This window comes from Dermacentor silvarum, chromosome 9 (assembly GCF_013339745.2).
Source record: "Dermacentor silvarum isolate Dsil-2018 chromosome 9, BIME_Dsil_1.4, whole genome shotgun sequence".
In the NCBI taxonomy this organism is placed as follows: Eukaryota; Metazoa; Arthropoda; class Arachnida; order Ixodida; family Ixodidae; genus Dermacentor; species Dermacentor silvarum.
The window spans coordinates 43,217,018-43,230,176 of record NC_051162.1 but is presented as its reverse complement, the minus strand read 5'-3'; the positions used below and the strand labels follow the sequence as shown (position 1 = coordinate 43,230,176).

Below are 13,159 nucleotides of genomic sequence, written 5' to 3'. Positions count from 1 at the left end.
CGCTCCGCATTCTTCCAAGAGTTTGCGCCTAATTAAGTTACGGGAGAAGGCCGTGACGAACGCAAACGTGATACGTCGCTGCTGCGCTGTTCGGGTACGCGGTGTCGTTTCGCCGGGGCGATGCAAGAATCGAGCGTCGAGAGAGGTTGTGGGGAGGAGGATCCGAGGAGGAGGAGGGGGGTTACGCGAGAACATGGCGGGCGGACGAGAGAGGAGGGAGGGAGAGGGGGCTGACGGAACGGAAGGGCTGCGTGAGTGTGTGTGTAGGAGAGTCGCGGACACATTCCGAACGGGCCGGCATCGCCTACCCCGGCGCGCGCGGCCTTGGGGCGCTCAAGTATGAGGAAGGGAGAGAGAAGCAACGATGGGGAGGGAGAGAGGGAGGAGGACGTTTCTCCCACAGATGACGTCAGCTGTGGAAGCTCGAGGGGTTTCTCCACCGAGCTGTGAAAACCGCTTTACAGGGTGGCGGGCAAAAAAAAAAAAAAAAAAAAAAAAAAAAGAAGAAGGCGCGGACGACACGGGGAATTTCACGGCACATAAAATGCGGTGTTTCAGGTGACCACCTGCCTCGCCATAATATTATACGGCAGATGATCCAGAGACAAAAAAGTGTGGTCGAGCTTCGTAGTAGTGGTGGAAATCAAAGTATCTGCAACAATCGCTAATAAGACCAGTTAGGCTATACTACTTCTAACACATATTACAATTTTCATTATTAACCTCAGCGCTGGCATGTTCAGAAATTAGGCTAACCCGCCTTAGCCCGGTTTACTACCCTGCACTGGGGAAGGGGGAAAGGGAACTGAAAGATGAGAGCAGGGAGCAGCAGTAATTGGTTATTTAATTTAAATACAGAAATGGAAAGTAAGCAAAATTAGAGCTGACCGCAATGTAATTTACCAGCTACATCTGCTGACACCGCCATAGCGGTCGGCCATGGCGGGTTGGGTTGAGGGGGGGGGGGGGGGAAGGAGAAATTACAGACTTGGACGTAATGCACATTGTCGTAAAAGTGTGGATAGACGGATAATTAAATGCATAAATAGGTAAATAAAGTAAAGCGAATATGGCAACACGACAATCGCAGTTCCTTGAAGTGCGAAGTTCTTATGCAGTATATGCACGCAAAGACACGCACAAGCGTTCATCCTTAGCGTAGCGCGAACAGCAAGCGGATCCTAGAAGAGCACATTGTATGTTTATGTGGCCTTTTCATGACCTATTTCGTCTTAATGGTTTGCGCTACACAAGTATCCCTGTTTTTCTCAGAACTACGTTTTTTTTTTTTTTTTTTTTCAGAATTGCAAGTTGCGAATTCCTATGACCGTGTTCGAGAGTTCTGACGAGCGCAACAAGTCTTACAGATTTTTTTTTTCCTTTTTTACCTTTGATGCGTTTGGTTAGCCGTTTGGCTTTTGAAGAGGGCCGTACTGCCACCGCGCCTTTTTACGCATCCATTATACTACCGTTTTCTTTATTTGCATGTTTTGTATTTTTTAGTTCTATATGATTTGTTCGATATGAAACTTGCGGAGATCGTAAAGAGTAAATCGATTTGTTCACAGCAACAACTCGCAGAACATCAAGAAGTAGCTTCAAGGGTGGATAAGTTCTTAAGGCTAACTTGAATTAGAACTACGAAGCAGTCACCGTACGTGGCATCACAGATCTTTCTCCGAGTCGACTCTGTAATCCCAATGGCGACCGCTGTTCGGCCATAAGAGAATATAGTATACAGGGACTTCGTGTATCAATCTTTCCAGCCCATTAACCCTCAAAAACAACAAGTTATAAAAGTTCTGTTGTGTTTTCACAGACTAGTTAATTTCAACAGACTTTCTCTCGGAATGGAATAGAACATCACGCACGATTTCTTGAACGTGAAGCCATTGACATTTTCGATTCGTTATTTGAAATGCCGAGTATAAAGTCCTACAAAATGTGCGCACGCTGGAAAAGATGGCTTAGCGCAACCGAGCCTGCGCTTCCTACTGGCGTATGATGCGTTGCTATGAGCGGTCGTGTAAGCGCCAGTGGAGCGAAAGAAAAGAACATACGTGACGTCAATCTGCAGCGTGTCGCGTACGTGCTACTATCCGAGCGTGTTTACCGTGACGCACGACCAACCTTGCAACTCCCAAAGAAAAAAAGATACAATCAATCAACGGCGCTTTGACAATGTCCAAAGAAACACAGCCGAGATAGCCTGAATAGCTTCAGATAACGCCCAGGACGGTGAATTCTACTGCTCGATGTGGAGTAGGCTTTTTCGTTCTGCAGATGTCAAGATCGTTACATTTTACATGCTCTGACCAGAGTTCTCACTTTCGAAGATTACTAAGCAGGTTACGCGCTCATCGCTACTGCTTCGTTTTCACTCTTATCACTGCGACAATACTGCACTCTTTTGTGCGCATCTTTCGATAAAACACTCGGAAGTGTAGTTCGCTTGTATCCATTTTAATTCACTCGATTCCTTCTTATATAAGCATAGGCGGACCGGAATTTCATCAAATAATTCTCAGCATAAAGAATAAACCACTAAACTTGGAAACTGCCTTCTCTCCAAGTCTATGTGGTGTTTCGAGACCACCGTCGGTGAATTATTTCTTCTGCCCGGGACAATATTGCGAAGGCGTTGATCTCCCGTAAGCCGTGGAATGTTACTAATGATGAGCTGAATAAAGCTAGCCGTTTGATTACGAATAACTAGGAACCTGAACTGAAGAATGTTCATTAGTAAAACACACGACACAGAGGCGTTTGGACGGCGGAAGAGTGAATGCATTGAGAAATGCCGGAGCAAACAGCGATATACACATCAGACAAAGAACGGAAGACGCCGGGAGCGGCGCGTTATTTGACAAGAGTTAACGTTGTTTGCTCCCAGATACATCCTTTTGGCAAAAGTACGTGGGCTGCTCTCCATCCCTTAACCACACGTGTCGATAGGCTGCGCGGTTCCCGTGACACTGGAGACGTCTACAGATGGGGAGCAAGAGAGTCCTTTTACTCCCCAGGGAATGGAACTTATGGCACACTACAATAGCGGCATTCACACTGAATGCGACAAGTGGCGCGTCGCATCGCACTTGTAGCGCGTCGCATTTGTTGCGTAAACGGTGGCAATGCGATAGGAAGGCGAATCGCATCGATGCGATAGGAGAGGGTAGTTCGATACGGGTTAAGTCGCCTCGCGCGGTGCGTATAAACACTGGCGTATCGAATTGAGAGAGAGAGAGAGACGGCTTGCGTTCATCGACGCAACGCAACTCGCCAGCAACAGGTTCCACCTTCATTCGGACGAAGGGAAATATGTCAAACACTGCCGCATAGTAATTACAGCGAAGCGCTGCAGAAGGCGACACGCAGCTGTCGCATTCATGTATAAACGAGGCTAATAATTTCACTCTTAAACGCAGCCTGTATAGACATGCAGCCTGGTGGCAGCAGACAACGCATAGCCCATATGCTTCTGACAAAGCGTGCGTACAATGAATCTAAATGTGACATCGTCGCGTTGTACGCAACTTCGTTTATCCAGGCCACTCGTGTGCATATATCTGTCGTGCCCTTCTATCGTAACAATCAGCCGTACTTTCTCTGTAACAAGAAAAAAAAGAAGAAGGAAAAAGAGACAAAAAGTGCGACACCCGGAGGTCTCGAATCCAGCGTCAACCGCATACGTACCTTTTACCCGGAATTTTCGTAAGTTCTTCGCCCCAGCGATATTGCCTGCCGCCTTCGACATGCCTTCCCATAACTTGGTATCTATGGGCTTGCGTTACTCTAAGGACACACACACACCGGTCACCTTTTCCCGCGAACTTCGCCGCCTGGATCGCTGAACACCGTGTCAATCTCAGCTATAGCGTATCTTTTCACCCATCTCTGCCAACGACGAGAAATTCGTTGCAAGTATAGCCGCCGCCGCTACGCACGTTTCCGCGCATCGCCGGGAGAAATGTCCTGCAATCGCCTGAAATCCCACGGCTACGCGCGATGTCTCGCATGTGTAGAAAGCGCTATACGGACAGAGTCATCGTAGGGAGCCTACGTGCAAACAGCGTTGCGTGTAGTACATGTAGGCTTCCTAAGTCACCGGTGGACGGAGTACAGCGACGGGCCAAGCGTCCGGCTTGTGCGCCTGCGCAAAAAGGGCAGCGCTGCAAAAAAAAAAGTCAACAGTGGCGGTGACTAATAGGCCACGCGTTTGGGGGTGCGGCGTTTTAACGAGGTCCGCGCGGCTGACGCTATACACCGGCGCACACAGCGCGCGCAGGCGAAAAGCAAAATAATAAAGGCCAAGCGATTTGCTGAGTGTGAATGTCTGCTTTTTCTTGCTTCTTTTTTTTTTTTATTGTGTCTGCGAAGGCTTGGATCTGTATACACACACGTGTGAGTCATACTCGTGCGTGCGTGTTTGTGTGTGTCAGAGTTTGCGTTCTTGCTAGTGGGGGGTGTTGTAGTACGAGTATGGGCGGTGCTTCCGAACCATACGCAATAACAGGTGGCAACTGCGTCCTTTTCAATATCGCGCATACATACCTCGCCCCGAACATGACAGATGAACATGCGCCTCAGAAATCTACTTTCATCAATACTAAACCTAACTTAACAAATTGCGAACTATATAGAGTTTAATCTCCCCTTTGGGAACACGTTTTCGGCTTATCAACATCATATGTATAGTTGTTTTTCTTTGCTTTTTTTTTCTTGCGAGCCCCGTAAGTGGGAAAAGTGTGATCTGCTGAGCGAGTTTGGAGGTTTCGTATCATGACTAAGGGAGAGTTATAAAATATCCTACATTGGTCCACATAGAGCACAGAGTGCAAGGAAGCTAAAAAAAAATGTAACTTTGTATCGCTTTCTCAATAAAGTAAAAACAGAAAAAAAGCTTCCAATCTCCAGTGCGTTTTTGCCGAGTAGTTTCATTGTCGAATAGTTTCCCAAAATTCCCATGACTAAGATTGCCGAGAACCATAACCACCTTTTGCACGCACATATATATGCAAAAGAAAGTGTAGAATGCAAGCGTAAAAGTTGGCGCGCCGTTCACTCGAATGCGACAAGAGGCACTTTGCGCCGCGATTCTTCCGCGTCGCGCGTCCATGTGAACGGCGGTAATGCGCCATGAAAGCGAATCGCATTGATGCGACACGAAAATGTGGTTCGACACGGGCTGTCTAAGTGCATATTGAGCGGGATAACAAAAGTGAGACGGCTGTCGACCGTGTGTTCGCGAATGACCAGGAAAAAGTTCGATTACGGCTTGTTTCGCACGGAGGGGCATACACCACACGTAAGCGCTGTCGCGTAAGCACTAGCTCGATGCGCTACGAAATTCGACATGCTACTGTCGTATTCATGCAAACGCGACTAATGTTTGATTTGTTTGACACATACAGACATCAGACACCTTGAGACAGGTGTGACAGAAATGAGGACACTATCGGCAAGGGACACCAATGTCCAAGCTCCCATATCGCGTTTGTTTCGACATAAATCCGCATACCGACTTGATCCGACTCGCAGTTGTGACGTAGGAGATGAGATGATCTCCATCATTTGCCACCCGCGCCCAATTCGTGCACGGGCCTCACCTCCTAGGCCAAGCTTATTCACGTCTCCGCACCACATGCATGCCCCGAAATCTGTTCCTCGATTTATCGCCATGTATTCTATGACGGACCACATTGACCCCCGCCCTCCAACTTAAATCTTGATCGCATTACCAATAACAGTATGCAGGTTCGCGCCAGAAGCATGTGCCGCGCCCAAAGCGTAAGCTTTGGCAAACGATTTGACCTAGTCCCGAATCCTTAGTGTATGCAAATAGCCTTTCCTCATCTCCTCATCGGCCGTTTTCAGCTGTCCACTCACTTGTCCAGTTCATCTCCCCAGCCCCTCTTCACCGGCCGCCATTTAATAAGTTTTAGTCGCTTGAGCTAGTCATTTACAGTGAGACCATCGGTGAGTTAATTCCTTCGTTTCTATTTCTTACGCATACATTAACGAACGACCCTTTACACGGAGGCATTCATTCATTAATTTTATTTCGACATTATGGCACATTTAAAGCATGCACGAAATGCTCGGGGCACAGACTAAAAGCCACAAAAGGCTTGACGGGGTCTGTACCCGATAATTGCACTTTGGCAAAGGTAACAGGAAATGTTCGTATGCGACACGCAAACAATGACAAAACTATATACATGTTAAATATAATACTAATAGTCTAGACACTAACACCTGCCGTTAAGCCTCCAATAAACAAATTCCTGCCGTTCAGCCTCCGATATATTTCCTCTTGCTCAGGTTGCCACAACAACGTGCAAATTGCTTCGACCACGATTGCACGCGCTACAGTGCAACCGATCTGCAATTTCCCGACGCTCGCCTTCTGCACGCCATGTGGATCTCTCTCTTTCCGAGCCATCACGAGCACGCTAATCTCCGGCTGCCTTCTTATGTCGCCACGGTCGACGATGTGTAACCACTGAAACGCGACACCATCCCCGTCTCCGATGTCCTTCTCCTTCTGGGTGAGTCAGGATAGTAAAGGCCTCTGAGATACCAACAAAGATGCGCCGTTGCGATCTCAGAGGCTACGGTAAGCGCCGTCAGTTCATAGTCGGAGAAATCGCTAAGGTCTGCGATGCAGCCATATGATGCGTGCATTTTATTGCAATCTTGTATATAGCTAAGCCAGGTACGATGGGGAAAAAAGCAGCCTTTAAAAAAAATTACACCATCTTCCCGTAGGGGAACCCTGAGTAGTATGCGAAGTAGCCATGGGGTCGACTCAAGGTAGTTTTATCAGCTGTATAAACTTGGACATGCAGCAGCACTAGCAACGCGCAGAACTGTTGTCGACGCCGTCGGCGTTTTGCCCGCGTTTGCACCGAACGCGCGCGAGCGTTGGTGACTGTTGCCGGTGCCTCTGGGGCGCCTACCGTCGCGCCTCTAACCTAAGCTGCTTCGCATTATCGCGCGCGGAGCCGCAGGTGTTGCCATTCGTTGCGCAATCCGGAGAGGAGAGGAGCGTAGGAAGGGGAGGAGGGAAGAAAAAAAAATGAAATTATGGGGTTTTACGTGCCAAAACCACGATCTGATTATGAGGCACGCCGTAGTGGGGGACTCCGGAAATTTGGACCACCTGGGGTTCTTTAACGTGCACCTAAATCTAAGTACACGGGTGTTTTTCGCATTTCGCCCCCATTGAAATGCGGCCGCCGTGGCCGGGATTCGATCCCGCGACCTCGTGCTCAGCAGCCCAACACCATAGCCACTGAGCAACCACGGCGGGGGAGGAGGGAAGAGAGATGAGACAAGGAAGGGGAGGAGGATGCGCATGCGCAGTAGGGGTGTGGACGCCGCACGGCGGAGGGAGGGGGTGACATAGTCCCGACCATAAGATGTTTCGCATCTAAAAGACCTAGGCCTCTGCGATGGTGTGAATGCTTACATGCAAGCGAGCGATGGTTTGTTACATACGGGGCCGAACAATCTTTAGACGCCTTCTGTCCGTCGCGAGCAGGCAGCATCAGGGAATGCCTAATCGGTCAGAACGCAGCATGCGTCAACAAATGGCGACACATACTAAAGCGGCACAGCCAACGCCATTACACACTCACTCTGGAAAGATATTCAAGTTCCTCATCGCTGACTGCGACCGATTACCGAGTGATCAGTGGCTGCCCTCGCATCAACGCAGGAAACGCCTGCCGAACGACGTTGCGCTACAGCTGATGGTGGCGAATATACCTAAGCCTAGCGCGCATGCGTAATCGCAATCAGGCATCCGCGGACGACGCCTTTTCGAACGGCTTCTGGCTTCCTCACTCACCTCAAAGAAACCAAACTGAACTCATACAATATGCAAACAGCAACACCGCAATGACCTGGAAAATATCTCCAGCAATTACTTGATCGTGCACGCTGGAAAATGCGGCGAGATATGGATGCAAAATCAAAACGTTTTTGGTGAGCTATAGCCGTCTCTGCGAACTTACTTTTCTGACCTAATCGTAAAAAAAAATCGTACGCTCCTTGATCACTCGTGTCCTCATCATCGTGTGTTTGGAAAACGAAATTCATTATTCCACCGATGATTGCGACACAGTGAAAGTTCAATGCACTCTATACAACATTCGCGGCCTGGAAGATGCACTCACAAAGCTTAAACATGTGCGCTGAAAGAATTATTATTGCGATAGCAATTATATGGACACTCCAAGGCGGATTTCTGCCGTCGGCGTCGCCGTCGCCGTGAGGTTCCGTATGACGTCAACGGCGATGAAATCGTCTCCGCGCGCCGTATGCTGTATGTGCAAGTGCAAGGGCGCGAGGGACACGCGCTTTCACGGGGAGCGAGCGAACGCACGGCGGAGAGCAAAGGGGCGTTCTGCGCCGTGCTCCCTGAAGGGCTGCAGAATGAAGCGTCTTTTTCCTCCTTTACAATCACCACATACATACATATATATATATATATATATATTTAGAGAGAGAGAGAGAGAGAGCGAACACGAATTCTTCCGTCACGCGAAAGGCCGTGGGGGGACAGGTTTAGCTGCGGCACCAAATATGTATTTATATAAAAACGTTGCGAGGCGAGACGGTGGTAAAGACTTCCGACGCTGCTCGACGAGTGTCCCGTTCTGATCTCGTCGAAAACCTCCGAGCCGCCCCCAGAGGCACCGGCAACAGTCACCAACGCCGCGCGCGTTCGGTGCCAACGCGGGCAAAACGCCGACGGCATCGACAAAAGTTCTGCGCGTTGCTGGTGCTGCTGCATGTCCAAGTTTATACAGCTGATAAAACTAATATCCTTACTTCGTATAGCTCTCTACTAATTTGCTATCGCAATTGATGCTTCGCCTTTCGGGGGAAACTGCGACAACTTTAACGCGATAGCGTTTAGGGCCCCGTGTCGCAGAAAATCCTGCGTCGGCATTGCCACCCGCGGCCGAGAAAATCATCCCCAACCACGCAGGCCCTCCAAATATGATTTACCCCTAAAGTTGCTCACACTTTGTCTTGCATTCTTTACAAAGTTATTCTTCGGAATTTTGAGAGTGACAGCCCACAAACAATTGTCATGAAACAAAGCACCGACAGCACATGCCTTTTAAGCTCAATCTTCTCAGACTGAAATATTAAAGGTTGAAACAATAAAATAAGGCCGGCCCACGAAAGAGGCCGTGTTTCTACCAAAAAGCGCGCCTTCGTGCATAGTGTTCACCGCCAGCGTTTCCCGGTAAACATTACGGTTACATAAGCTGCAGTTTGCCGGGAAGTGTGAGAAACAGTCAAGGATCTTCGAATGCTATCGCATTTCCACTCTTGAAGGCGAAGCTTAAAAGCGTCCTCCAAAAATTTTTAGGAGAAAACCATGGATTACGAAGACGCAGATTTTTCTGCCCGGTTACTAATATGACTTGATATGCAACCTACACGGTCGCTCTGGTTAGCTGCATTTGTTTCGTGCAAAGGCTTCGTTAAAGCAGTTTGCCAGTCAAGAAATTGAACCAACGGCGTTAAGTAGCTTTATTAACTGCACAAGCCCTTTAGCCTCCAACATTTATCCGAGTGCCGCTTCGAATCAAATTGGGAAAGCGGAAGGCACTGCTTCTACTGAAGAGGCCGCTTCCCTGCTGCAGCGCAATGATTTCGTTTCCAGGGCATTCCAAGAATGTCCTGGAAACATCGTCACCATCATTATCAGCCTATATTTATGTCCACTGCAGGACGAAGGCCTCTCCCTGCGATCTCCAATTACCCCTGTCTTGCGCTAGTTGATTTCAACTTGCACCTGCAAATTTCCTAACTTCATCACCCCACCTAGTTTTCTGCCGTCCTCGAATGCGTTACCCATTTCTTCGCACCCACTCTGTAACTGTTATGGTCTACCGGTTATCGATCCTACACATTACATGACCTGCCCAGCTCATTTTTTTTTCTCTTAATATCAGTTAGAATATCGGCTATCCCCGTTCGCTCTCATCCACACCGCTCTCTTTCTGTCTCTTAACGTTAGACCTAAATACAACGCTTTCCCAAATCCAGCGGTCAGTTAAGTTTTGCGGTTGAATCTTCACGTACAGGGACAATCGGACTATGCGGAACGCCTTTACAATGCGGCGAACAGCATATACGCCGGTGAAAGCGTTACGAGATGTACAAATGAGCGCTTCACAAAGCGTACCACAAACACACAAGAAAAAAAAGTCAGGAGAAATACGGGCTTTTCTAGAAGTGCAGTGTGGCAGTCACCGACGTTATGATGAAGCAGCTCACAACCGCGACAATTTGGGCCTGTTGGCATTCCACGGCAACAGATTTTGAATAGCGCAAGTACGTGAGAAGAACACAATGAAAGACAGAGCGCTAACTTCTAACAAGAAAGATGAGCTTTTTTTAAAGACGATAGTCTTTCTTGGGGAACTTAAACGCTGAAAATTTGGTCTGTCTGTCTGTCTGTCACCCGATTCAGCCACCCGGCCAAAGTTGGACCACTTGCTTACCGCCCACACTACTTAAACTGGTACGGCTGTTCATACTTGTGAACGTTATCGATCATAAAGTAAATATTACGCATATCTGAGGCGCAACATCACTAGGTAAGTATTAGGAGGTGTGTTCCTTTAATAGAAAATACATAGATACGTAACTCTAAAGACCCTAGTTTCTTAAGCTGCGCTGAAAATGCCATGCTATGCGCGCCTACGAACGACGTTCCCCGACTGCGCGCCGACGAGCGCCCTCTGCCATGGAGGAAGGAAACCCTCTGCACAAGCTCGTGTTTCCCGATGTATTGCCAGATGGCGTCCATGTCTCACGCAGCGCCTCCTCAATTTTATCAATGCCAGCCAGATGCGGCCGATTCAACATAAAGGAAGCGGTGTCTGAGGCAGGGCAAAACATAAATGGCCGCTTGATGAAATAATGCGGTAAAATGAAATCTGTTCAAACAAACCTCCATTGCATTTATCATGCCAGGATGGAAATGATACGAGAACAGCATCACGGGTGGCCGCGGATCAGACCAGCACTCATGTAGTACGGCCGGCAGAAGAATATCGTCTTTCGACGACCTTTGCAGCGAAGCACGCAGATACGCGGCAATACTTTTTTTCTTGGAAGTTGTCTCTTAACGTTAAGCGTAACATTTTTCGTTCAACCGCTCTTTGTGCGGTCCTGAAATTGTGGGAAGTAAGTAAACCAAGGAGATTTGGAGCGCACGCTAACGCAGCTTCTTACCAGCAGAGGTGAAGCCAGCGCGTGCCCCTATACTATACATATCTGAAATAGAGCCTTGTCAGGTGGTGTCCACGTACAGAACATTTGGCTCTGTCAATGTAAACGTATAGGCTAATCAGAAAATAAACGCTGGTTGTTGCTCCCGACTAAACTATTATCTTCGGCTGAGTACACTGGTGACGTTTTCTCCAACAAGTTTGCCAACCCCTTCGGGCTTCATCTTGAAACCAGTGACACGAAGACAAACGTCGACCAATGTCTTCAGGTCGAAACAAACCATGTTATTAAACTCTTGAGTGGTGTGAGGAAAGCGCTTCTTTTCGTTCATCAAAAGTTAATGCTTTATCATGCCCCTCCTAAGATGGCGGCAGTCCGGCTTCACACTCAGGACATCATTTGTGCAGCACTTTTTTCTTTTTATAGCCCCCTTGATAAACTCTAGACACAAAGCAGCCAGCCTTCGCAAGCCAACTCTGTGTGAATCCGTGCCTCTTGTCTCTTATGCCTCTAAAAGTCGGCCCAAGACGTGACCATGCGCTAGGCCAACATCAATGGTTCTAGGAGGTGTTGGCTCGGCGGACTCAGCCCAGCGTGCTTGGTTCACGGTAGGTTCTAATCGACGCGTACTTCTTCGGGGTACTTTGCCAACCGCTCTGTGCACATGCACTCCGGATATGCGATATAGCGCGAATTCAGTCGTTTATATCTCGGCGCATACATTCATCGTCCTCCTTGAAGCGTCCGGCAGCTCCGCTTGGCTGTCGCGGCCGTTTGTCCTCGCCAAAGAGAGCGCGGTAATGAGAGAGTCTAAAACTTACGGCGACACGATCACGTGTTGGGCCGACTTTTGTCGGCTCTAATTTTGTGACGTAATGCCGCTTCCTATAGTCCATTCCTCGCTCCATGTCCCGAATGCACTGAACACGAAGATTGCTTCCCACGCAATTCCTCGGCGTATGAGCGCATCCACTTAGCGCCCTGTATCGAAGGAGGGCGGTTATGCAGAACAATCGGCGAATGCACTGTAACATAATTTACGCCCTTAAACGTAAAAAGCGTTCAAATCGGTGTCTACCCCCCCCCCCCCCCCCTCCGGCCCCCTCTTTACATCAAAGGAACGAAGACACACACGCGCGACTGGCTTTGCGTGTATTCGCGGGATTCTTTTAACACTCGGAAAAACACTGAGTGTTAAATAATCCGGTGTATCACGTGTTGACCCAGAATCATGTATCACGTGTTGAGCAACAGAAAGCGGTACGAGGTGTTTCTGAAGTTGCTCTACAATTGTCTCATGGACACGTTTCATCTAATTATATGTAGAAGTTGATTAATCGATTAGGATTAATGATGTAATTATGCGGAATGCAACAACATAATATGAGTATCTCCAATCGACGGCAAACAACATTACTGTGGTTCTGTCCAGCTACGTGGTATTTGCATACTTTTATATCTTGCTGCATGGCAGTTGGGACACTCTGTGCAATTGTAAAATGACGTATTGAGGTTCTGAATTCCCGACTCATCGAGTTATCAGTACAATGCTACAGCACTAAAAAAACAAAAAAAATGGAGGACGCTTAAGCTTCGCCTTTAAGAGTAGAACGCGATAGCATTCAAAGCTCCCTGACTGTTTGTCAGGCTTCCCGGCAACGGCATTTTTGTTTTTTTCTGCACCTTCGCCTCGGCGCGCCGCTACCGAGGAGGCGAGCGCCATCTGGATGGTGTTCTTGCAAGGAACTCCGGCCGAGGCGCGCCGCTGTATTAACGGTAGGTAGAAACGCTGGAAAAGGGGTTTACGTTTCAGTTACCGCCTAACATAATTATGTTTTCTGATATATTCAAATTACAATCCGACGCTATCACGTCTGTAGTTGTGGTTAAGTCATAC

At 48.3% G+C, this 13,159-nt stretch overlaps 1 protein-coding gene across 1 annotated transcript in view; it reads right to left on the bottom strand.

Moving 5' to 3' along the window:
- Window positions 1–13,159, bottom strand: part of LOC119465217 (dual specificity protein phosphatase 8) — a 100,830-nt gene that overhangs the window by 67,111 nt on the left and 20,560 nt on the right. The gene's annotated exons all lie outside the window — the stretch shown is intronic.